The sequence below is a fragment of the Pleurodeles waltl genome, chromosome 1_2, assembly GCF_031143425.1.
Source record: "Pleurodeles waltl isolate 20211129_DDA chromosome 1_2, aPleWal1.hap1.20221129, whole genome shotgun sequence".
Lineage (NCBI taxonomy): Eukaryota > Metazoa > Chordata > Amphibia > Caudata > Salamandridae > Pleurodeles > Pleurodeles waltl.
Genome location: NC_090437.1, coordinates 986,567,699 through 986,595,681, shown reverse-complemented (window position 1 = coordinate 986,595,681; position 27,983 = coordinate 986,567,699). Strand labels below are relative to the sequence as shown.

At 44.4% G+C, this 27,983-nt stretch overlaps 1 protein-coding gene across 1 annotated transcript in view; it reads right to left on the bottom strand.

Moving 5' to 3' along the window:
• Positions 1 to 16,811, bottom strand: part of NFXL1 (nuclear transcription factor, X-box binding like 1) — a 588,746-nt gene extending 571,935 nt beyond the window's left edge. The window contains exon 1 of the mRNA XM_069201637.1: positions 16,682 to 16,811. The gene's annotated coding sequence lies outside the window, so the exon portion shown is untranslated. The remainder of the gene's footprint in view (positions 1 to 16,681) is intronic.
• Positions 16,812 to 27,983: the final 11,172 nt, after the last annotated feature.

Here is a 27,983-nt window from a genome sequence, read left to right as displayed (position 1 = left end):
ATGACCCCGTAGGCCCGAAGCCACTGCAGCCTCGCTGAAGTCCGCGACTCTGAGTCCTGAAGTAGCGTGTCACCGACGTCTCATGCACCGGCTTGATTCCTAATTTACACAAGGTACTGTACCTGGGGGTCCGTGTGACTCCGTGACCAACACCATTAGTGCCAGATTGTTGAGAACGACTCAGTCATGACGTCCGTGACACCCGACTTTGCCACACCACGCCGTGACCGACGGATATCGACACCACCAGAAGTGTGCGGATCAAACACTTCGCAGCAACGACGCCTCACCTCCACAGCAAGGACCCGATGCCTCCGCTCCACAGCACCAGAACTGATGCTGCACCAGATCCAGCGACACCTCGATCCCAAACTCCGTGTACCGGCTTGTTTCCTCATTTACCCAAGGTACTGTGCCTGGGGGTCCGTGTGACTCCGTGACCAGCGCCATTGGTGCCAGATTGTTGGGAACGACTCCTTCACATCGCAGTGATATCACCAAATTAAAGCACTTGTGTGTCTATGCCCTACGCTGAAGTTTAATCCTTAAAAATTCATAACTCTGCTTGTGTACGTTGTGTATGTTGGACTTTTGTCGTTTTGGTCTTGTTTGATTTAGATAAATATTGGTTACTTTTCTAAACTGGTGTGGTGTCCATTTTGTAGTGTTTCCACTGTGTTACTGTGTGTGTTGGTACTAATACTTTACGCACTACCTTTGAGATAAGCCTGACTGCTGGTGCCAAGCTAAGGAGGGAGTGAGCAGGGGGTTATCTTACAAACTGACTGCCAACCATAGACCCCATTTTTAACATGGCCCTGTATAGAAAGCACAGTGAAAGAGATGGGTCTGGGTTCAGGTTAAACACATCTAAATCCATTTATACCAACTGAATGTGGCGGAGAGAAGTTTCACATCCACTGTGCCCTTACAGCTGGTCCCGGCACCATTTCAATATCTGAGAATCATGCTCAACGGGGATGAGAGGGAGACTGAGGAACATAATGTAGGAATGTTACTACATAACCTGGAGGCCAATACAAATATGACTGTGATTCCCAATGTCACTGATGGGACGGATAGCTTGAAGAAAGATTATAATGCTCCGCAAGGTGTTCTGTGTTGGCCCACATGCCCACTCTGATCACTGAGAAGTCTTTCCTTAAAGTACATTATCTATTGAGATTATTATATTGGGGACCTCGAAAGGTCAGGATTGTGCTAGATACACTGAAACTGCCACTGCAAAGGTGTTTAATGGCACCAACGTTCAGAGCATATTACCATGCGGTGCACTTACAAAATTTAGTTCTCTGGCTAACTGTGAGGAAGCGGGATCCAGCAAGTTACACGGGAGACACATGGATAACACCCAGGAACTTATTGGCTACCCTGTTCATGTCAAAGAATGTGCTCAAGAATTTGCCAACACACATCCAAATACTGGTAACATTTTGGAATAGGTTGAAAAACTAGAGAGACATATATGCACCTACTTACCACAATTTGTATAGTGGAGAATTATGCTGTGCCCAAGTTTGCCTCAATATATGAGAAAGGGAACTCAAATGGATAAACCAAGAGCGCTGGGAAGTTTACATGAAAAGGGGAGATTATTGGGATTCCCCTCCTTCTGTGAAAAGTGGTGTGCATAGACTAGGCCCTCCTTAATATATGTTTGCCAATCAGTCACAGTAGGAATGATGAACGAGTTACTTACCTTCGGTAACGACTTTTCTGGTGGATACATTAGCTACCTGTGGATTCCTCACCTAATGAATACTCCCATGGCGCCAGCCTTCGACGGAAATCTTCTTACTAGTCTCTGCACGTCGACGAGGACGTCACTCTAGCCCACACGACGCCGTCTGACGTCATACAGGCAATAAGAGGTCCTCGCCGACGTGCCGATGACAGTACCAACATTTTTTACGTGCATGAGAATAACCCAATGTAATGAAAGAGCAAAGCAACATCTCTTAATATTGTAAATCACACAACATTGCAATAAAATAGCTGTAGATTTAATATAACCTTCTTTTTTTTTTTTTTTAAACAAATAAATATATTTATACATACGAATCATGTATATACACAATATATATAGATTTATATATAAATATACACATATCATATATGCAAAATGTATTGCAACTTTGAAGACCAAAAGGAGCACACTCAAGGATTGCTTGGAGAGACCAAAAAGGCAACGGGGAGGCGGGTGGGACCGTGAGGAATCCACAGGTAGCTAATGTATCCACCAGAAAAGTCGTTACCGAAGGTAAGTAACTCGTTCTTCTGATGGATACAACTACCTGTGGATTCCTCACCTAATGAATAGAGTCCCAAAGCAGTACCACGCCCGGCGGTGGGTGCCTAAATGGTCAAACCAAGAAATCCTGCAGCACTGACCGTGCAAAATGACCGTCCCTTCTGACCTCAGAGTCCAAACAGTAATGTTTCACAAAAGTGTGAAGGGACGACCAAGTTGCGGCCTTACAGATGTCGACCACAGGAACACCCCTGGCCAAGGCCGAAGAGGCCGACTTAGCTCTGGTGGAGTGAGCTCTAATGCCCTCAGGCGGATCCTTCTTTGCCAAAGAGTAACAGATTTTAATGCAAAGAACAACCCACCTGGAGAGTGTTCTCTTGTGGACTGCCTTTCCTCTCCTCTTGCCCACGTATCCGACAAACAGCTGGTCCTCCAGCCTGATATCCTTCATTCTGTCGATATAGAAGCTCAACGCCCTTTTTGGGTCCAGGCGATGTAGTCTTTCTTCCTCCTTTGAAGGATGAGGCGGAGGATAAAACGTGGACAAAGTGATTGTCTGAGCCAAATGGAAGGGTGAAACAACCTTCGGAAGGAAAGCAGCCTTGGTCCTCAACACCACCTTATCCCCATAAAACGTTATATAAGGGGGTTTAACCGATAAGGCCTGCAACTCACTCACTCTCCTTGCAGATGTTATAGCTACCAGGAATACTGTTTTAATAACCAAATACCTTAAGGGGCAAGAATGCATAGGCTCAAAAGGGGACCCTGTTGAGAGGCTCCTCTGGTACGGGCCCCACCTCTCCCCCTCCCTCTAAATGACCTATAGGGGAGGGAAGAGGCGGGTTGCTGGAACCTCCCCCGAAAGGAAGAGGAAGAAGAGCCACGCCCAAATCCCCGAAACCTCCTGAAAAATCTAGAAGAGGCAGAGGAAGAAGGAGCTTGCAGTCCTAACGATTTGGCTGTGGCTCTGCTCTCCTTAAATCGTTCCCAGGCCGAATCTGCCTTGGCTCCAAACAGTCTGTCCCCATCAAACGGGAGGTCCAGCAGGGTCGACTGCACATCCGCAGAAAACCCTGAGTTTCGGAGCCAGGCCTGTCTTCTTGCCACCACAGCCGTGTCCATCGCCCTGGCCACCGAGTCGGTCGTGTCCAGCCCAGACTGGATAATCTGGGTCGCGGCAGCCTGGGCGTCCGAGACCACATCCAAGAGACCCTGGGGGAGCTCCGTAAATGAAGACGAAATATCATCCATCAGAGCATGGATGTACCTCCCCAGAATGCACGTTGCGTTGGTGGCCTTCAACGCCAAACTGCATGACGAAAATATTTTCTTGGGCTGCGCATCCAGTTTCTTGGAGTCTCTGTCTCCAGGCACCGTCGGGAAGGAACCAGGCGCTGACTTTGAGGAACAGGAGGCTTGCACCACCAAGCTCTCCGGCGTAGGGTGTCTAGAGAGAAAGCCAGGGTCAGATGGTGCAGCTCGATATCTCCTGGCCACAGCCCTATGAACGGCCGAGGAAGACACCGGCTTCTTCCACACCTCCAACACCGGATCCAGCAAAGCCTCATTAAATGGCAAGAGAGGCTCAGCTGCAGCAGAGGCCGGATGCAATACCTCTGTCAGCAAATTCTGCTTCGCCTCTGCCACCGGCAAAGGCAGGTCCAAAAAGCTCGCTGCCTTCCTCACCACAGCATGAAAGGAAGCAGCCTCCTCCGTATATTCCCCTGGAGATGAAAGGTCCCACTCAGGGGAAGTGTCCAGCCCACTGGCTGTATCCAGACCATGTAGTCCGTCTCCAGAGTCCTCAATCTCTCCCTCCTCTAAGACTCGCTGGTACTCCTGCTCTTCTAAAAGACGGAGAGCACGCCTCCTCGAATGAAGTCTCTCCTCGATACGCGGAGTCGACATGGCCTCCGCCGACGTCGAAGAACGGCGCCGATCTCCAGAAGCATCTGACGCCGCGTCCGGCGCCACAGGCAGCTTCGGCGCCGAGGCAGGAGCCGGAGGACGAGGTCTTGGAGCCGATGGACCAACCGGAGTCACAGGGCAAAATTCTGACTTCGACGGAAGGGCAACCTCCGGGGCCGAAACATCCGAAGCCACCGGAGCGGCCACCGACGCCGGCGCCGAGCCCACATTCCCAAAAGGGAGAAAGGGCATAAAGGGTGCCGGCCGAAGAGGCGCAGGATCACCCAACGAAAAGGCCAAAGGCCCCGAAGGACCAGCCGGAGCAGCTCCTGGAGCCATCTGCTGAAAGATGGTATACATCGCATTAAGAAACGCGGTACTATCGGCTCCAGGAGTGGGAAAAGCCGGATACTGGGGTGCCTGGATCGAGGGCGACCCCGACGCCGGCCTCGACGTCTGCGACGCCGGAGAAAACACAAGAGGCTGCACCACCTCAATCACCGACGCCTGACCAGGCGAAGTCGGTGACGCCGGAGAGGGCAACGGCGTCGATGGATGCGGCGTGACCGTGGGGCTGACCTCCCAAGTCCTCCGACGCCGAGCCGAAGGTGACCTCGAACGAGACTCCTTGCTGGAATGACGTCGTGAGTCTCTACGCCGCCGGGAGTCTCGATGACGCCGGTGAGACCTTGGCGAAGAAGACTTCTTATGATGTTTCTCCTTCTTCTTTGACTTTGCCATGAATAACTTGGCCTCACGCTCTTTGAGGGCCTTCGGATTCATGTGTTGACATGAATCGCAAGTCGAGACGTCGTGGTCGGAGCTCAAACACCATAGACAGTCGGAGTGAGGATCTGTAACTGACATCTTGCCCCCACACTCTCGACAGGGCTTGAAACCCGACTTCCTCTGAGACATTATTACCGCAGAGAAGACTACGCAGCAGACAATACACTGTAACCACGAACGTAACAGTAGCTCCCTCGAAGATAACCATTTCGAATGCACGGAAAAAAGGGAACTGTCATCGGCACGTCGGCGAGGACCTCTTATTGCCTGTATGACGTCAGACGGCGTCGCGTGGGCTAGAGTGACGTCCTCGTCGACGTGCAGAGACTAGTAAGAAGATTTCCGTCGAAGGCTGGCGCCATGGGAGTATTCATTAGGTGAGGAATCCACAGGTAGTTGTATCCATCAGAACTGGTCTGATTTTCAGCAGGAACCTGAGGGGCACTGGGGCACCAGACATTGATGTCATTGGCGTTAGGGGGGCTTACTTTCACCATATACAGAGTACTACTCCCAAAGGAGGATAAAATAATGGAACACCTCAAGAATATGTGGCATGAGGACCTGGAAGATGAACTACGAGAGACACAGAGGGGCAAATGTATTCGAAATTGTATTTTTTAATAAAAATAAAATCCAATTAAATAATAACACATTTGAGTGAACTGTAGGCCCAAGTAAGTGCTGCAATTTAAACATGCATTTTTCCTTTCTAAACTCTGTACAACCCACACTTGCCTGACTTGCCAATGTTAACAAATTACAAACTGCTTTATATCAGCAGAATTATTTCTTTTGTGACTTTTGCATGACTTCTTATGGCACAAACTTCTTATGCTAACAAAGAAAGTAATATTTTTCTATTCATTAATAACGGCTTGACCTGCATTGGAATTTCAAAACTTGCTACACTAATCTTAAAACTTGCTTCTTTATTAATAGGCTTCTAGTGTAAAGATGTGTGAGAAAGGAAATGACAATGTGATCATACCAAAAACTTACACAACTGTCCTTTCTTTCAGAAACTCAAGCATATCAGAAAACTTTGAAATGTAGCAAAGTAGTTAAATATTTCTACAAAATGTATCTTGAATTTAGAGCACTCTTTGTTGGAACTTATCATCTCAAAGTAAACTGTTCCTGTCTCACGATGTTCTCACTTTCCTACTGGATGATCATACATTTTATCTAAATAACTGTTAAACGTTTGTATCATTGCAGCTTGCATAAAAATTGCCTCAGGTAAAGAATAGTAAGATGATTTAGGGAAAATGCGCTTTACACAGCTCCATTAAGTCTCACGACTATTCTTTATCACTCTCTTGCTTCAGATGCTGACACATCCTGTTTGTGAATTCTGATAGCTTTAGCGGCTAGGCAGACTCAGACGCTTGTTCTCTGCACTATTATACGTTACGTGGATAATTGCACTTTTGCCCAAACGTTTCATTGCAAGCAAAATTTTGTTTCCTTTTCTGTCTCCTTCACAGTAATGGATACCGTCGGCTCACTTATGTGAAACTGTTTTACTTTTCATTTTATGTGGCAAGAAAAGTCCTGTTAGAAATTTACAACACTACTAGCTCTAACTCGAGCAAATGCAAGACCCACTGCATTGCAAATGTTGTTTAGGACTTGTGTCCTGAGGATTTGTAGTTGCCTAGGATCACACCATTTGGTGAAACACGGAAGGCCAGGTTGAGCCCAGATTTTACCTTTTCACACTATACACTTTCACTACTAGAAGGGTATCTCTTTCTAACGTTTATGCATAATGTTTTTTATCTACGTAATGAAGGGTTAGATTACAGCGTGGCTAACAGGGAGAAGGCACATTTCATTTTGGGCAGTTTTGCCTAGCGTTATTATTTATATTGTTGCTATTGTTAGATACTTAAGCATATTGAAGTATATTATCTTTTCTGGTTTATCATTCTCGTTTTACTTGTATTATCATTTTTTGAATTAATTTTCAATTTTCATGAGTAGACAGAAAAAAATGGCAAATAACAAAGAATAACAGTTACTTGAGGATACATTGGTGATAGTCATGGCTACTGGGATTATGTGGCAGAAGAGGGCCAAATTATGTTGCAGGGTTGACTAAAGTATACAGCAAGAAGACTAAAATGATATGGCATAATGCAACACATTTTATAATAGTAGTTCATTGTTTTGTCATTTTTAGGGTTCAGAGCGCAAGCGCTCTGGCCCCTGTTGTAATCTCTCTGTGGACTTTTAACCACGCCTATGTCACACCCATCAGTTTTGTTGGTTCATGGGCTTGCCTTTTAAAAGTTGCTTGATTTCATTTGTGAAAGGCATGCATACGTCATGCCTTTTCCTGTGTTTAGCCTTCCTCAACAGCACCGGTAAACTCCTGAAAACATATGAGGCTCCATGTTTTCCGCATGGCTTCTGAACTACTTTTTCTTTTTATTTCCTACGCAGCATGATCTCGCTGGGCAGTAGTCGAGCGCTTTACATGACATCGACCCTGTTACATAGATAATTGCACAACTGCTGAGACGTTCAACAGCAAGTGAACTTCTGTTTTATTTTGTGTACTCCTTCACGCTCATGCTTATGGCGTGACGCTTTAAATCGACTCCTTTATGTAAAACTGTATTACTTTTCATTTTCAATTTATGTGGCAAGAAAAGTCCGGTTAGGACTTACAACGCTGATAGCTCTAAGTCGAACAAATGTGAGACCCATTGTTTTGCAAATGCTTGTTACACTTGTTAACACTTTCTGGGCTTAGGATGCACCTCTTTAGTACCAGTTTAACACCTAAATATAGCAACAAGCAAAAGAAAGCTTAGCATTCAACTTTAGCAAAGAGGCCTTCCACTGTGCACCAACAGGTATTGCTGTAACTTTTGAACCATTTAAGACAGAAACATTTTTTTTTTTCTTTTAAAATGCAGATTATGCAACAGATGATGGATTTTGTGGCAAATGCGGAAAATCCAGAATTATGCGACAAAAATTGCAGTGCAGTCGCATAATTCCAGTTGCCCTGGTGATAGCCAACCAAAGCATCAGCAAAGCAGTGTTTGTAATAATGCATTCGCATAAATCTGAACACATTTCATAATGTTACAGGAAAATACAGTGAGTGCAGTCCATGTCCATAAGAGTGCGAGTAAAAGGTCCTACATAGCAAGATACAGTTTAACTGTCACAGCGGTTGGTTGGCATATTGTATTATATATTGTATTCAAGTCTGTCATAGCTCTGAGTAGAAGCAGCATTTCTTTCATGGGCACAGAATCCTTACTCTGATCTATGGGTTAGGCCAGAGGAGGTTGATGGTTCAACATCCTCTGCTTCAGCAATGTGGAATAAGAACTTACATAGCAGACCTTAAATATCTTTGGGTCTCAAAGAAGGAAGTGGTAATTCTGCATATATTTTAATCTGTGTTACAGAGGGCAAGATCTCTTAGTCAGTCTTCTGGCATGTATCATAATTTGCTCATCATGAATGTTCCATTTCACACAGCGTCCCTCCAAGAGATGTAGGTGGGGATGGATTGTGCACAGGTCCGGGAGATGGGGGGGGGTAAGGAGGTTCAATGCGCAGGGTCACCCAGCACTGCATGAGGTGAATAACTTTCAGTACACAGTTCTTAATATAAGGGATAAAGTACCCCCTGCCATACATTATAAGGATATTGCAAATCACAGAGGAGTTCCATAAACATATAGAGGAACAAGGTTAAAGCCTAAGTTCATTAGGTCAAGGCCCACTAAACAGCACAGCCGTCTAGTTTGTTAAAGACATTTAGGGGACATTGTGAGAGCTTCCCTGGTAATGTATTCTGCTCATTGTTTACCTTTGGCTTTGTGGTTTGTAACTCACATTTGCTTGCTTTCTATTTGCTAGCTGTATTTGTTTTAGGCTATCCAGCTTGAGTTTTCCCTCCTGTAGAGCATACCTTGTTTACTGCATCCTTCCACCAGTGTTCAATTTCTGTAAACAGGCCTTTAAATCTTGTTATCTTGTCTCACTTGCTGTGTATTCAAAGACACAAGGTCAAATGAAAAGCTTTGTCTTCCCATGGAGCTTGGGCTTTATCTTTCTTTCTCTGGCTTTAAGGTGAGAGGACTTAAATGACAATCATGCTACTACTGGGGGTGTGCTGGTGGAAGGCTTTAGGATGCTATTTTTTTCTACCACACAACCAAGATGTAATGCCTGTAAATGAAATGCGGAGATATTTAAGAATATAAGTGTGGTGAAAACAAATATTTTAATATGATCAAAACTAATCAAAACACTAGTTAATGACATTTCCACACATTAACATTTGTGTGCTGTATACTTTTATCATTAAAAGTGTATTTCTGTGCAAATGTAATGATAATTTCAATTGAAGATGTGTTGTCTGAGCTACCACACAATGCATACTCCACTTTACGTCACACCACTCCACCCTGCACCACTTCATGCCACTGCAATTTACTCTGCATTACTCTATTCTGCACCTCTCTACTCTTCTCTGTACCATACTACTCTATACCAATGCACTCTACCCGACTCCAGTCTGGGCCACTTCACTCAACACTGCCCCATAGCACTGCACTCTCTGCCACTGCAGACTGCGTTAATGCACTCTACACCACTCCACTCTACCTCTGCACTCTACGCTATTCTACTCGAAACAATGCACACTACACCACTACACTCTACACCAAAACACTCTTAACCACTTTACTCAAAACCAATGCACTCTATGCCACTGCTTTCTAAGCCTCTCTACTTTGTGTCACTGCAGTCTATGCCAATGCACTCTACGCCACTCTACATTACTGTACTTTATGACTCTCTAATCTGCAACACTGCACTCTCCACCACCGAACTCTACGCAACTCTCCTCTGCATTACTGCACTCTATGCCACTGTGCTCTACCCCACTGCACTCTACTGTGCACCACTGCACCCTATGTCACTCTAATCTACTCTATACCACTCCAGTCTAGGGCACTTCACTCTACTTTGTAAGCATCTACTCTATGCCACTGCACTCTATGCTACACCACTCCATTCTCCCCTGTGCCACCCCAATCTACTCTGTATCACTATATTCTTCACCACTCTTTGCCATTGCACTCTATAATCTGCAACATTTTACTCTCCACCACTATACTCTACTCTGCAACACTCTATTCTACTCTCCGCCACTGCACTCTACGCCATTGCTCTCTACACAACTGCACTCTACAGCCATCTGCTCTGCAACACTGCACACTACGCCACTGCCCTTTATAACACTCTACTCTGCAACACTACACTATTTGCCACTGAACTCTATGCCACTCTACTCTCCACTCTACTCCGTACTGCTCAACTCTATTAAACTCTGCACCAATGCAGTCTATGACACTACACTCTGTATCACTGCACTCTACCTTGCACCACTCCACTCTACCAAGCACCACATCAACCTACGATACAGTACTCTGCACCACTGCAATCTATGCTTTGCCACTCCACTCTGCACCCCTCTACTCTCCACCACTCTATGCTAGTACACTCTACTCTAAGCCACTTCACTCTAGACCACTTTACGACACTCCATGATACTCTACTCTAACACTCTATCCCATTAAACTCCACTGTGCCACCCTACAACACTTTACTCCACTCTGAAACTCTACACAACTGCCTCTATGCCACTTTACTCCACTCTGTTCTATGACACATTACTCCACTATGCCACTCAACACTCTATGACACTTTAATCCACAATACTCTACGACACTCTATGCCACTCCACTATACGACAATGTACTACGCTCAATGATACTCTATTCAACTCTCTCCATGCCACTCCACGTTACTTTACTCCACTCTACTGTTCTTCATGCCTCTCCACTCTGACACTATTCCACTCTACCAAACTCTACTCACTCCACAACACTATTTCACATCAATCAATGATTCTCTATGACACGTCATTCTCCTTTACACCATTAACTTATAGTCATGCTGAACAGTAGAGATGCTAGTTTACAACATAGCTACAACACATTGGCAAAGCCAATAGTTCTGCACAGACAAGACATATTGGCTTTGCAAATGCTTGTTTTTAAAAAACTGAACTCCAAAGTGAATTGCAATATCTTTATCATCTACGTCACTGGGGTACAATAGCCCGCTTAATACATGGTCACACTATCAACTTTCCCAAAAACCACAGTGAGTAGCATCTGTCATTGTGAGCTAATGTAGGAAGTTGGCTCTGTAGTAAGTAAGTAAGAAATAGTGTGCACAGAGTCCAAGGGTTCCCCTTAGAGGTAAGATCGTGGCAAAAGTAGATAATTCTAATGCTTTATTTTGTGGCAGTGTGGTCGAGCAGTTGGCTTATCAGAGGGTAGTGTTAAGCATTTGTTGTACACTCACAGGCAATAAATGAGGAACACACACTCAAAGACTTACTCCAGGCCAATAGGTTTTTATATTGAAAAATATATTTTCTTAGTTTATTTTAAGAACCACAGGTTCAAGATTTACATTAAACACTTTAAATGTAAGGTACTTCACTTAGATACTTTAGGAACTTTGAATAAAAGCAATATCATATACAGTCTTTGTAAAAATGGCAATAAGATATTTTCAAAGTGGACACAGTGCAAAAATCAAGTTCCTGGGGGAGGTAAGTAAAGGTTAGGTTTGCAGGTAAGTAAAACACTTACAAGTCTCAAAGTCCGGGCCAAGGTAGCCCACCGTTGGGGGTTCAAGGCAACCCCAAAGTTACCACACCAGCAGCGCAGAGCCGGTCAGGAGCAGAGGTCAAAGAGGTGCCCAAAACACGTAGGCGCCTATGGAGAACAGGGGTGCTCTGGTTCCAGTCTGCCAGCAGGTAAGTACCTGCGTCCTCGGGGGGCAGACCAGGGGGGTTTTGTAGAGCACTGAGGGGGGACACAAGTGGGCACACAAAACACACCCTCAGCGGCACAGGGGCGGCCGGGTGCAGTGCGCAAAGTGGGTGTCGGGTTTTGTATAGGTTTCAATAGAGGGACCCGGGGGTCACTCTAGCGGTGCAGGCAGGCACAGGGGTGTTTCTTGGGACAGCCACCACCTGGGCAAGGCAGAGGGTCGCCGGGGGTCACTCCTGCATCGAAGTTCGGTTCCTTCAGGTCCTGGGGGCTGCGGGTGCAGTGTTGGTTCCAGGCGTCGGGTCCCTTGTTACAAGCAGTCGCAGTTAGGGGGAGCTTCTGGATTCTCTCTGCAGGCGTCGCTGTGGGGGCTCAAGGGGGTCGTCTCTGGTTACTAACGGGCTCGCAGTCGCCGGGGAGTCCTCCCTGAGGTGTTGGTTTTCTGCAGGTCGAGCCGGGGGCATCGGATGCAGAGTGAAGAGTGTATAGTCTCATGCTTCCGGCGGGAAATGTGAAGTCCTTGGAAGATGCTTCTTTGTTGCAAAGAAGTAGCTGGTTTTGAACAGGGTCGCTGTTCACAGGAGTTTCCTGGTCCTGTAGTCCAGGGCAGTCCTCTGAGGCTTCAGAGGTCGCTGGTCCCTGTCGGATGCGTAGATGGAGCAGGTTTTCTAAGTTGGAGACAGGCCGGTAGGGCTGGGGCCAAAGCAGTTGTCTTCTTCCTTCTCTGCAGGCTTGTAGGTCAGCAGTCCTTCTTCTTTCTTCAGCTTGCAGGAATCTGATTTATTTCCTGGGATCTGGGGAGCCCCTACATACTGAATTTAAGGTTGTGTTTAGGTCTGGGAAGCCAGTAGCCAATGGCTACTGGCTCTGAGGGTGGCTAAACCCTCTTTGTGCCTCCTCCCTGTGGGGAGGGGGGGCAAATCCCTAATCCTATTGGGGGAATCCTCCAAACTCAAGATTGAGGATTTCTCAAGGCAGGGGTCACCTCAGCTCAGGACACCTTAGGGGCTGTCCTGACTGGTGGGTGACTCATCCTTGTTTTTAGTATCTCCTCCAGCATTGCCGCCAAAAGTGGGGGCAGTGGCCGGAGGGGTGGGCATCTCCACTAGCTGGGATGCCCTGGGGCACTGTAACAAAAGGGGTGAGCCTTTGAGGCTCACCACCAGGTGCTACAGTTCCTGCAGGGGGAGGTGAGAAGCACCTCCACCCAGTACAGGCTTTGTTCCTGGCCACAGAGTGACAAAGGCACTCACCCCATGTGGCCAGCAACATGTCTGGTGTGTGGCAGGCTGGCAGGAACTGGTCAGCCTACACTAGAAGTCAGGTAGGTATTCAGGGGGCATCTCTAAGATGCCCTCTGGGTGTATGTTACAATAAATTGCACACTGGCATCAGTGTGCATTTGTTGTGCTGAGAAGTTTGATAAAAAAACTTCCCAGTTTTCAGTGTAGCCATTATGGAACTGCGGAGTTCGTGTGTGACAAACTCCCAGACCATATACTCTTATGGCTACCCTGCACTTACAATGTCTAAGGTTTTGCTTAGACACTGTAGGGGCATAGTGCTCATGCACATAAGCCCTCTCCTGTGGTATAGTGCACCCTGCCTTAGGGCTGTGAGGCCTGTTAGAGGAGTGACTTACCTATGCCACAGGCAGTGTGAGGGTGGCATGGCACTCTGAGGGGAGTGCCATGTCGACTTAGTCATTTTCTCCCCACCAGCACACACAAGCTGAGAGGCAGTGTGCATGTGCTGAGTGAGGGGTCCCCAGGATGGCATAAGACATGCTGCAGCCCTTAGAGACCTTCCCTGGCATCAGGGCCCTTCGTACCAGGGGTACCAGTTACAAGGGACTTACCTGAGTGCCAGGGTTGTGCCAATTGTGGAGACAAAGGTACGGTTTAGGGAAAGAACACTGGTGCTGGGGCCTGGTTACCAGGGTCTCAGCACACTTTCAAATCATAACTTAGCATCAGCAAAGGCAAAATGTCAGGGGGTAACCATGCCAAGGAGGCATTTCCTTACAGCTATTAAAATAGAGCAGAAGAAAGAAAAGCAACATTTTGTTTGTTGCTTTTAACAGCTGCGTTAATTATGCTCAGTGACGTTTCACCTTGGCGGCAGACTCTGGCAACAGGCATTGCGATGTCAGTACTTGACTGTAATAACCTCATAATAGTTAAGTTCGGACGTCTTTTCTTTATAATCAGTGACTTGATGCGTGACAAGGAGCTGATTATATAGAAATTGAAGCCTGCGTTTATAAAGGGATCACAGAATCCCATGTATTTGATAGCTTGTAACATCAAGAGCTTCTTCAGTGTATATGCTCCCAGTTTTGACTGATGTGGAGCTGAGCTGCCCGAGATAGTAGAGAAGCAGAAGTTTTATTAGAACTACAGTTTCAGACCTCAGTTTACAACTATTGTACCCGATCGATTTTGTTAACGCAAAATGGCTTAATTTAAAATGATTAATGAGCGTTTATGTGTTCCAATAATGAATCTGTTAGAAAATGGTTAACGTAGAAGATTAATGTGCACGTTTGAAATTGTGACTTCGGAGATTGGCCACCAAGATTCACGAATGTACTAATAAAATAACTAGCATATATGAAATATAGAAAACAATATAAAAATAATAATGTAGTAATGTGTCGTATTTAGAGATGTATGTTTTGCAATGATGGTAGACCTTAACTTAACTAATGTCTTGGCCTAGTTTTGCCAAGCCTCATGCAGAAGCTGTATTCTTCGTGTTTAATGGAAAATGCTGACAAGCTGACCTAATCATGAATTGTTCATTGTTTAATGAAATTTGCTTAGCTGAAACCTCTAAGTGAACCAACGGACAGGAGATGATAAAACTAGAATTGAAGCGATTGAGAGTGTAAATCACACTGAGTGTACTTTCCCAGGACTTGAACAATGGAGGCACTGACTGGAGAGGAAGATGCAACATTTTCGATTCCTGACGAGCCGGATGATGAGGACATCGTAAAGCGGACCAATCAACAACACGAGAACTGTGGAATATTAGAATTCATAGATTTGGAATAAAACAACTATTGGGTAGAGTCATAACTGGTGATTAATTGACCAATTGGAAATTGGGGGATAGCCTTGGTAACTTCGATATAGCAACCTGACAGAGGGGAGAAGACAGGAGATTAGACGGATGGAGAGAGATGTCAAATGCCAGAGACAGATGCTAGATGTTGTTAAGGCGATTGGAGATTATGTCATTGGGCTCATACTTTTGTGAGTCTGATGTGATGCTGACCGATTGATGACCTAAAGACAAAGACTGACTCTGTTGCTGATCCATACCGAGGATAGGTTGATATGATATCATGACTGAATATAACGTTATGCCTTTCCTTTCTAGGTACCAACTGCGCTGTCTAATTAGTCTTCCTAGCTAGATGGTTTTTCCAAAATTCTTGTTCTAAATTGTTTGCATGAAGTCCCACATGCTGATGTTAATCTGGACTAGATGAGGTTTCCCCTTACATGACAACCTGACTGACTTAAGAGACAAATGATTGACGGACTGTTTGCTGAACTCTATGAACAGTGAAAACTTGTTACCTTTGATCTTTCTATTGAATCTTAATAATGCATTAGAATATGTTTTGATGCAAGTTTTGGTTAGATTATGTTTTTGGCGCCTTACATCAAACTAATATGAAATTCATTTGAATTGCGTTGAATTAATTTTATGACTTAGTATTGTAACAAATAGGGAAATAAAAGCACTAAAACGTTTTAACAAGTTGTGGTTATTCATGACTGGAGGGTCATGGGGTGTTGTGTTCTTTTGATTCATTGCTGATGATGACTAATATTTTTTGAGTTGTGTATTAATCATTAGAGTACCAGCCATACACTAGCTAGGATACTCCATGCGAATCAAAAGGTTCATCGACCTATGCGTGTCCCCTTGTAAGTTTACTTATTAAGGACCAGGCGCGCTATCACTTGTGATATCTCCAATGCGGTTTCAATTTGCGAGAGGCAAGAGGAATGATCGGTGCTGGATACAAAGGGTTTGTTCTGCCTTTTTTCCCCTCTTATCTTTATTTCATTGGTGCAAGAAGATGCAAGGTTAATCAACATGTTTTTTTTCACGTTGGGTCTAAATACTTTGTGAATGTAAATAAAACATACTTTCAAACTGTGGCAACATGCCTTCCTTTCTCTCTATTTCACGTCCAAACTATATGATTGTGTAAGATCATCTGAGCCTGCATTTTGCAAACAACTGGCGATTTGTGTAGGGTCAATTGAGAAGTCCCCATGGCTGTCGCTGCCCCCCTCCCCCGCCCCCCAAGAAATATACTGTCTCGTACGACCCTGCATAAGACTCTAGCTACATTGACACCAAGGTATTAGACACCAAAGCCTCAAACTTTTATTGTCACCACAGCCACCAATCAATCAGAATCAACAACTGCTCAATTACAGAAACAAAAGCATAATCCGTTGCTTCACCCGACCACATTGAGCCAACCACCGCAATACAGTATAGGCGCTACGTTAGCTCAAATATACTGATACATGGCAAGCCATAGCATAGTCACATAAAAACAACAAATCAATAAAACAACATAAAAGCATCGGTCACACCAACCACAGACTCACTAACACCACACGAAGCACTAAAGCAGAACCAAGATGTACCAAGTGCGGAAACAATGACCCTGACAGCCCACAGCCACCCTTACCAGAGTGTAAAGTATTAAAGTCACATACGCCTTACAGACGTCCGGTCCTACAAGGTAAAATGAAAAAGACACAATTAAAATGAAATAGACACTTACTAGTCTAAATCACCTCATCCTCAGAGCTGCCTCAATTTCAGCACCACGAGACAACAACCCTTAAACCACGACCAATATCAAATACACCAGAAAACTCGGCAGCGAATAGTTAGTATTAGAGGAATGACCCCAAGAAACGCCGGTAAACCACGTGGCAACAACGTCACGTCCTAGTGAGGCAAGGAAGTCCCGCTGTACGACAGCGGCACCGGGGAGGCTTAGGGAAATGTCGTTAGAAAGGAACGTTACTCAACAACGTGGCGTTACGTCCAAGACACACACACCGAGAAATCCGCGAGACGCCGGTTAATCAGGAACAACATTAGGTTAGGAAAAACGGAAAGGAAGTGGCATATTGAAGTGCAACGTTTTCACTTGTAATTTAGAACTCCACGCAGAAAAAGATGTCGAACAATAACATTAGACTTTTGATTGAATTCTAAAGAATATTTGACTTGTCATTTAAGATTTCCCAAATCTGTCGGTATTTAAATACAATATCAGAAAAGAGATACATGCTCTTGATTTTAATGAATGGTATTTGACATTTTTACGGCTGTTCTGTGAATAAAACATTCTTGTTTTCTGTCAATTTTCTAGCCGGATTTTTACTTGTTATGGGTTGGGTTTGTTTGGGGCTTATTTTGTCAGAGCGTGCGCATGCTTTGGGCTCATTTCAAGGCTGTTCTATTTCACTCACGGTGTTCCACGTAGTGCTTGCACGTTTGTCAGTACTCCTCAGTGTCTGGTAGCGCGCGAAAGGCTTCCCCTGTCCTCTCAGACATACTCTCCCTAGTACAGCAAGGCTCACAAATAAACACTTGACTAGGTATTTGAGCAATGTACAGTTACTTGCTTTTCATGTTATAAATTTGGGCAATTGCTGCTGGTGGACAGTGTGACCAGAGAGCTGGGCTATTTTCTACTAAGTTGGTATTTAGATATAGGGAAGATGCAACGGGGGGCCCTCGTTCTGCTGAGAAGCAAAGTTTTAAGCAAAGCCTCTTTTTTTTTTTTTTTTTTTTTTTAGATTAGTGTGAATGCTTGACGTTAGCACTTGGATTGTGATATCTGCAGGTGAAATGAGATCTCTGCCCATCAACCACTACTTAGTAAACTTATGACTTTCAGAAAGAAGGGCAAAATTCACTTACTGAAAATTGTTTTTTAAAACTTTTTATTTAGTCACCAGTTGGCCTATTATCAAGTATGTCGGCTTTAGCCGCTCCTGACTTTTCAGGCACCAGCATGGTGCTTTACAGGACTTCTAGTTTGTTGTTCTACCTTTATTTTCCCCTATACCCCTTACTGCCTTCTCTTGCCCGGTTGAGAAGTTTCACCCATTTTCTAGAGCTAGGATGTTGGTACCTGGGAATCAATTGGTGACGATTGGAGCCCTGAGGGTAGATCGCTTTTTTTTTCTTAGAAAGCTGGGGATGGTGAAGTTGCCTTCCTAGCTCTGCCAAGTACCGCGAATCAGGGGTTAAACACATTTTAGTGCTGGCGTCCACATCACTGCACTAAAATTCATTAGTCACGCAATTATGGCACCACCCCACAAATCGCAATCTGGGAGGAGCTGCATTAAAACTTCAATCACACTGGCAATGAGTGCGCTGTGCAGAGAGCAGCTCTCTCATTTGTTTTATTCAGCAGCAGTACTTAATGGGAGCATCCAGTCTTTTGTTGTGTGCCCACTTTCCATGTCCATGACACAGTCTGTAGCAGTTCTATGTCATTTGCTTCGTCCCTCTGGTCACATTTCTGTTGACTTGTGTGTCTGTTTCTGTCGCCCTTGATTTGAACTCAGTATGCTTCCTGGTCAGGCTACAGGTTACAAGTGAGGAATTCATGGGCATGGGGAGGGGGCTGGCACGTTCACCAAGTACCAGCTTGCAGAATTAAGTTACCTGTAGTGCCAAACAAGGATTGCCATGGCTATATGGGAAATTTGTTTTCCTATTTTAATCCATGATAGCCTGCCTGTGCCTGATAATATGCTTCAAATAATTGCTGCACTTAAGAGAGCAGGGTGTTGGAGGAAAATCTATTAATGAAATAAGGCACAACAATTTTACACAATAATGTGGTTTTAATTAATTGATCAATTGGGAAACTCAGCCAGTCTCAAAAAGAGACCATAGTCTGAAGTTCAAAGTTCTGGATTACAAGAAGTGGTGTGTATATATACTGTCAAAGCCACCAAAAACATGAGTTACAAATTCCTATATGACGTAAATAGCATGCTGGAGAGAACAGGTTTTGTCAACATACGTAAGCATTTCCAAGAACTGTTTACATGTCCGTGTTTAGCAGAAGCACCCTATTGTTGGCTTTTTGTAGTTCACAAAATAAGGGTGAGATAACCTAGAGTTTATTTTTTATTTTTTTGCATATCCAGTGCTTATCTCTTACATGACATCATTGGGCCCAGCCCAGCCTATCTGAATCCATCATATTCTCAACAGGCTTGTGCTAAGGCAGAATCCACGTTGTTTACACCCTGCGCTCAATAACAATGCAAAACCATTTTCTTCTGTCAACCTCTGGGTGTGTTTCTCAAAACCAATGTGCACTATGACCTATATATTTCCACAATTACCTTTTTCAGCACATCCATCAATTAGGCTTAGGCCGTGTCACTTCTTACATAGGTTTTGAAACTATACTGAAATGTTTGTTTTGGGATTTGGGGTTTTCTATTTGTGTATATGCCTATAAAACATATTCCTATTATTTCCCTACATCAGTTCCCCCCTCTAGTTGATTCTTTTATCTTTCCTACTGCTAGCGCAGGAGTATTAATAAAAATTATTAATGAGTGTTCGTGTATTCTGTATAATGGGTTTGTGTAGAAGAATTATAACGTAGAAAAATAATGCACTCATTTGAAAATGTGATTACAAAGAGTGGCCGCCAATGTTCACAAAGTTTACTTATTAGTATTTTAATATTGTGAAATGTTGAATATATGTTTGACTAATGTAGTAATATGTCATATTAAAGGTTATGCATTATTTCTTAGCTTTATTAATTGTCGGCCTTAACTTAGGGAAGGTCTTGGCCTACTTGCAAGGCCTCATGTCAAAGCTGTATTTCTTAACGTTTAATAAATAGCTGTTTTACAGAGTTAAACTGTGATTTTCCATTTTGCGTTGTTTAAATGTGCTCGTAGCTGAGAGTCCTTTCTCATGAGAACCGAATGCTAGAAGATGCTGTTCTTGTTAATGTAACATTTTGTGTGTAATGTGTGTGAGACTGACTTTCTGAGGAGGAGAACAATGGAGATACTGACTGGAGTAGAAGCTGCAGCAATGTTGTTACCTGAGTAGCTGGATGATGAGGACTTTGCAGGACAACCAATCGACGACATGTGAATGTAGTAATAGTAGAACTCATAGATTTGGAGTTTTAGTTTTATTGAACAAAAAGTGTGAACATGCGATTAACTGACCAATAGGGATTTGGGATATAGTTTTAGTAGTTTTAATTTAACAGAACTGTACTGAGAAGAACGCAGCATTTTACATTTGCCATAGTTCATACTTGCCCATTTTGCGTCCTGGTAAGAGACATGCTTAACTTTAATGCTTAAAGACCTTGCGTTTTCTGAACTTTGATGCTGAATCCTGATTGCCTTGCTGATCGACTGATGTCCTGAGGATGAAGACTGACTCTGCTTGCTGATCCATACTGAGAACAGGTACTATGAATTAGTCTGTTGATTATTATACATATTTGCTTTTTCTTTCTAAGTACCAACTGCACTGTTTTGATAGAGCCATAGTTAGATGTTTTTCTAAATTTGTGTTACTAAATTGTTTTGCATGAAGCCCAACATGCTGATGATAATTTGGTAAGGATCCTCACTAATGAAATGATGCTAATAGGGAATAATGCTTGACAAATTTATCTGCTGAATTTGAATGTATGTAATAACTTTGACGCAGTTGACTTTGTTATTAATTTTCACTGTAACCTTAGAATGTGTCGTAGTTCAAGCTTTGATTAAATAAAGTTTCTTCCGCCGTTTTGGACAGCCAGTATTGTTTCTGTATGTGTTTCATTTGATTTTAGATTAATCTACATGACTTTACCATTGTTAATATAGGGAAATAAATATTCTAACTTTTACTAAAAGGTGTGGTTATTCATAACTGAAAGGTCATGGTGTCAATTAGATTGTTGTTGATTATTGATGTTGCATATTGTTTATTGATTATTGATTTGCATGTACTGGAGCTAAGGTAAGAACATCTTAATTGCGAGTCAAAAGGTTCATCGACCTATTTGTGTCCCCTTGTAAGTTTACTTATTAAGGTCAGACGCGCTAACACCACCTTCCCATCTTCTAATGGAATCACCTTATGCTCACTATTCTATCCCTTGACATCCTTAGCGCGTTTCCTAACCAAAAAGGCTCCTCACATTTTAGCTGTACTCCTTTTATAACATGCTACTATTATCTGAAAAATAACACACTTCAAGAGCAATATCACTATAAAAGGTAACAAGGCCTTAACCAACCCCAACATCCAGGACGGCACCCACTCAAACCAGACCTCGGACCACCTGTCAGGGGCACCCTCTTCATCAACCATTTTCCTGTGTATGTCATGCTATATCTGAATGGCCTCAGTCAGTGTCCTATTGCCCACATCTCTAGCTGGCACATAAGTACAGCAAGCCAACCCAATCTTCTCATACACCCCTCCTTCACGGCCGTCAATAAGTCCTTTTCATCTCTGTGCTGCATTAATATCAGTGTAAGGGCTCAGAGTTCTTCCTTCATAGCATTGAATCCATCCTCAGTTGCATTGATTGTCTTCATTAACACCCAGCGCATCACTTGGAGCCAGCAGGTATTTGCTTTTGCCTGAACAAACGGTAGAATACTCCCAAAAAAGAGCTGGACACCGTTGAATAGTTTATACTCCTGTGGGATTTCTTTCTAAACTGCAGTACCATAGTATTCCACAGTTCTTTTTGTCCAGTGCTGACAAAGCAAGGTTGTTGGACGGCCCATGGGATGGTCATGTAATTTGGAGATGTTCACACCTGGTTTCACTAGGTGGTATTGTATAAAGTCACAAGGGAACAGAGGTCATTCCAGTTCAGGGAAAGTTGCATGTGGAGGCGGGCCCCACACAACCAATAGTGATCCATCAGGCTGGAGGTGTTGCCATGGATATCAGCGTTTTAGGTGGTGATCTTGCAGTTGAGGTTACACCTCACCTTTTTTGTCCCATTTCCTCTGAAACAAAGAGAAAACGGTGTTAATTTCATTCCTATTCTAGGATATGTGGTAATTCCTGTCCATGTATATCTCTGTATGTTTGCATCCCATATTTCTTGACACTGGCCTATTATCTTATCAAATCTTAGGTGACTATGTGCCATGGTACCATCCTATAAAGATATTGCTCTACATGTGAATTTGGCTCTAGTGTGCCATTTGTCATGGGCAAATACTGATCCCGTAATAATAAAACCTGGTCTGCTCGCACAATCAGGGGGTAGAGGATTAGCTAAATAGTTATTACATTCGAACAATGGGTAAGACCTTCTAAAAATGCCTTGGTAGTACCCCTTTTTCCCACTCTGTATGAGCACTCTTTTGCCCTTACTTCTTCATACCTGATATCTCTTCCATTATCTCTTGTTTTTCTGTCAGGATGTGTAGGACTTCAGAAGTGGTGTCAAATCTAGTTATATTAACTCGTGTAGTTACAGGACTAATATGAGTTGGTTGTAGCTGTGTTTTATTCTGCATAAAAAGAGGTGCAGCAGACCGCATAATATTTGAGGATACCTCTTTAGGGGGATGCAATCTGTCTACAGCAGCAGCATGGGGGATGAGGGAGCATACATAACAGCTGGTGTTGGATGTGCCTATATTTTGCATGTACCACACATTCTCAAATAACACAGTATGGAGAGGGTGATGGTCAGTATCTGTCAAGGCCCAATTCCTCGGCATCTGTGCGTTGCTGATTAGAGGCCCACCTCCAGGCAGCACCAACTCAGTAATTTAAATAACACTGAAAGTTGGAGAGGCCAGGCAGGGGGAAGGGTAAGCAGGGTAGGAACAGCTTGGAGGGAGATCTAAAAATAAAAAAAGGTTAGAGACAGGAAAAAACGCAAAGAGCATTAATCATGAATCAAACATGTCATGCTACTGTATATTTGCATTCTTTCCTCCTAATGAACATTCTCAAGGGTGGCGCAGAATCCACAAGAATGGTACTCCAGACCAAAACGCTATCAGAGAGTATATGCCAGGAACTCAAACTATGGCTCAATGAGACTTAACTTTCATAATTCAAATGTTCACCAAAAACGAGCATATGCCAGGAGCTCAAGATATGACTCAATGAGAACTTGCTTTCATAATTCAAATGTTCATCAAAAACGAGCATATACCAGGAGCTCAAGATCTGACTCAATGAGGATTCGCTTTCATAATTCAAATGTTCATCAAAAAACATATAATGTCGTATACAGTATCCAAAAAGGGAGTACCCTGTCTTACATTTCAGCTCGAATATCCCCAAAGCATCATGATAAATGCAGTCATTAGAATGAACTCGAACAACACCTCAAAAAGTCTTTCACCATAAATGGGTGCAGCAAGTGCTGTAACGTTGTAGAAAGGTTTTCACCATAAGTTGGTGCGGCTAATGCCGTATCTCCGGACACGTGTTTCTGGCTTTCGGCCGTCATCAGCGGAGAGCAAAGTGTGGCAGACGGGGTTGCTTGAAATGCCACCTAAACGTATTCTCAGGTTTTTGTACCACTCAGTAGGCGCACAGGTGCTTCACCAGAGCTCGTCAGCTCAAAGGCTCACGGGAGCCGTTAAGTACACAATCCAAAAAGGGAGCACCCTGTCTTACATTTCAGCTCGAATAGCCCCAAAGCATCATGATAAATGCAGTCATTAGAATGAACTCGAACAACACCTCAAAAAGTATTTCACCATAAATGGATGCAGCAAGTGCTGTAACGTTGTAGAAAGGTTTTCACCATAAGTTGGTGCGGCTAATGCCGTATCTCCGGACACGTGTTTCTGGCTTTCGGCCGTCATCAGCGGAGAGCAAAGTGTGGCAGACGGGGTTGCTTGAAATGCTGCCTAAACGTATTCTCAGGTTTTTGTACCACTCAGTAGGCGCACAGGTGCTTCACCAGAGCTCGTCAGCTCAAAGGCTCACGGGAGCCGTTAAATACACAATCTAAAAAGGGAGCACCCTGTCTTACATTTCAGCTCGAATAGCCCCAAAGCATCATGATAAATGCAGTCATTAAAATGAACTCGAACAACACCTCAAAAAGTCTTTCACCATAAATGGGTGCAGCAAGTGCTGTAACGTTGTAGAAAGGTTTTCACCATAAGTTGGTGCGGGTAATGCCGTATCTCCGGACACGTGTTTCTGGCTTTCGGCCGTCATCAGCGGAGAGCAAAGTGTGGCAGACGGGGTTGCTTGAAATGCCGCCTAAACGTATTCTCAGGTTTTTGTACCACTCAGTAGGCGCACAGGTGCTTCACCAGAGCTCGTCAGCTCAAAGGCTCACGGGAACCGTTAAATACACAATCCAAAAAGGGAGCACCCGGTCTTACATTTCAGCTCGAATAGCCCCAAAGCATCATGATAAATGCAGTCATTAGAATGAACTCGAACAACACCTCAAAAAGTCTTTCACCATAAATGGGTGCAGCAAGTGCTGTAACGTTGTAGAAAGGTTTTCACCATAAGTTGGTGCGGCTAATGCTGTATCTCCGGACACGTGTTTCTTCTTTCGGCCGTCATCAGCGGAGAGTAAAGTGTGGCAGACGGGGTTGCTTGAAATGCCGCCTAAACGTATTCTCAGGTTTTTGTACCACTCAGTAGGCGCACAGGTGCTTCACCACAGCTCGTCAGCTCAAAGGCTCACGGGGGCCGTTAAACACACAATCCAAAAAAGGGAGCACCCTGTCTTACATTTCAGCTTAAATAGCCCCAAAGCATCATGATAAATGCAGTCATTAGAATGAACTCGAACAACACCTCAAAAAGTCTTTCACCATAAATGGGTGCAGCAAGTGCTGTAACGTTGTAGAAAGGTTTTCACCATAAGTTGGTGCGGCTAATGCCGTATCTCCGGACACGTGTTTCTGGCTTTCGGCCGTCATCAGCGGAGAGCAAAGTGTGGCAGACGGGGTTGCTTGAAATGCCACCTAAACGTATTCTCAGGTTTTTGTACCACTCAGTAGGTGCACAGGTGCTTCACCAGAGCTCGTCAGCTCAAAGGCTCACGGGAGCCGTTAAATACACAATCTAAAAAGGGAGCACCCTGTCTTACATTTCAGCTCGAATAGCCCCAAAGCATCATGATAAATGCAGTCATTAAAATGAACTCGAACAACACCTCAAAAAGTCTTTCACCATAAATGGGTGCAGCAAGTGCTGTAACGTTGTAGAAAGGTTTTCACCATAAGTTGGTGCGGGTAATGCCGTATCTCCGGACACGTGTTTCTGGCTTTCGGCCGTCATCAGCGGAGAGCAAAGTGTGGCAGACGGGGATGCTGGAAATGCCGCCTAAACGTATTCTCAGGTTTTTGTACCACTCAGTAGGCACACAGGTGCTTCACCAGAGCTCGTCAGCTCAAAGGCTCACGGGAGCCGTTAAATACACAATCCAAAAAGGGAGTACCCTGTCTTACATTTCAGCTCGAATAGCCCCAAAGCATCATGATAAATGCAGTCCTTAGAATGAACTCGAACAACACCTTAAAAAGTCTTTCACCATAAATGGGTGCAGCAAGTGCTGTAACTTTGTAGAAAGGTTTTCACCATACGTTGGTGCGGCTAATGCCGTATCTCCGGACACGTGTTTCTGGCTTTCGGCCGTCATCACGGAGAGCAAAGTGTGGCAGACGGGGTTGCTTGAAATGCCGCCTAAACGTATTCTCAGGTTTTTGTACCACTCAGTAGGCGCACAGGTGCTTCACCAGAGCTCGTCAGCTCAAAGGCTCACAGGAGCCGTTAAATACACAATCCAAAAAGGGAGCACCCTGTCTTACATTTCAGCTCGAATAGCCCCAAAGCATCATGATAAGTGCAGTCATTAGAATGAACTCGAACAACACCTCAAAAAGTCTTTCACCATAAATGGGTGCAGCAAGTGCTGTAACGTTGTAGAAAGGTTTTCACCATAAGTTGGTGCGGCTAATGCCGTATCTCCGGACACGTGTTTCTGGCTTTCGGCCGTCATCAGCGGAGAGCAAAGTGTCGCATACGGGATTGCTTGAAATGCCGCCTAAACGTATTCTCAGGTTTTTGTACCACTCAGTAGGCGCACAGGTGCTTCATCAGAGCTCGGAAGCTCAAAGGCTCACCGGGGCTCACCGGGGCCGTTAAATACACAATCCAAAAAGGGAGCACCCTGTCTTACATTTCAGCTCGAATAGCCCCAAAGCATCATGATAAATGCAGTCATTAGAATGAACTCGAACAACACCTCAAAAAGCCTTTCACCATAAATGGGTGCAGCAAGTGCTGTAACGTTGTAGAAAGGTTTTCACCATAAGTTGGTGCGGCTAATGCCGTTTCTCCGGACACGTGTTTCTGGCTTTCGGCCGTCATCAGCGGAGAGCAAAGTGTGGTAGACAGGGTTGCTTGAAATGCCACCTACAGTAAATGTATTCTCAGGTTTTTGTACCACTCAGTAGGCGCACAGGTGCTTCACCAGAGCTCGTCAGCTCAAAGGCTCACGGGAGCCGCTAAATACACAATCCAAAAAGGGAGCACCCTGTCTTACATTTCAGCTCGAATAGCCCCAAAGCATTTTGATAAATGCAGTCATTAGAATGAACTCGAACAAAACCTCAAAAAGTCTTTCACCATAAATGGGTGCAGCAAGTGCTGTAACGTTGTAGAAAGGTTTTCACCATAAGTTGGTGCGGCTAATGCCGTATCTCCGGACACTTGTTTCTGGCTTTTGGCCGTCATCAGCACAGAGCAAAGTGTGGCATACGGGGTTGCTTGAAATGCCGCCTAAACGTATTCTCAGGTTTTTGTACCACTCAGTAGGCGCACAGGTGCTTCACCAGAGCTCGTCAGCTCAAAGGCTCACCGGAGCCGTTAAATACACAATCCAAAAAGGGAGCACCCTGTCTTACATTTCAGCTCGAATAGCCCCAAAGCATCATGATAAATGCAGTCATTAGAATGAACTCGAACAACACCTCAAAAAGTATTTCACCATAAATGGGTGCAGCAAGTGCTGTAACGTTGTAGAAAGGTTTTCACGCTAAGTTGGTGCGGCTAATGCCGTATCTCCGGACACGTGTTTCTGGCTTTCGGCCGTCATCAGCGGAGAGCAAAGTGTGGCAGACGGGGTTGCTTGAAATGCCGCCTAAACGTATTCTCAGGTTTTTGTACCACTCAGTAGGCGCACAGGTGCTTCACCAGAGCTCGTCAGCTCAAGGGCTCACAGGGGCCGTTAAATACACAATCCAAAAAAGGGAGCACCCTGTCTTACATTTCAGCTCGAATAGCCCCAAAGCATCATGATAAATGCAGTCATTAGAATGAACTCGAACACCTCAAAAAGTCTTTCACCATAAATGGGTGCAGCAAGTGCTGTAACGTTGTAGAAAGGTTTTTACCATAAGTTGGTGCGGCTAATGCCGTATCAAAGGACACGTGTTTCTGGCTTTCGGCCGTCATCAGCGGATAGCAAAGTGTGGCAGACGGGGTTGCTTGAAATGCCACCTAAACGTATTCTCAGGTTTTTGTACCACTCAGTAGGCGCACAGGTGCTTCACCAGAGCTCGTCAGCTCAAAGGCTCACGGGAGCCGTTAAATACACAATCCAAAAAGGGAGCACCCTGTCTTACATTTCAGCTCGAATAGCCCCAAAGCATCATGATAAATGCAGTCATTAGAATGAACTCGGACAACACCTCAAAAAGTATTTCACCATAAATGGGTGCAGCAAGTGCTGTAACGTTGTAGAAAGGTTTTCACCATAAGTTGGTGCGGCTAATGCCGTATCTCCGGACACGTGTTTCTGGCTTTCGGCCGTCATCAGCGGAGAGCAAAGTGTGGCAGACGGGGTTGCTTGAAATGCCGCCTAAATGTATTCTCAGGTTTTTGTACCACTCAGTAGGCGCACAGGTGCTTCACCAGAGCTCGTCAGCTCAAAGGCTCACGGGAGCCGTTAAATACACAATCTAAAAAGGGAGCACCCGGTCTTACATTTCAGCTCGAATAGCCCCAAAGCATCATGATAAATGCAGTCATTAGAATGAACTCGAACAACA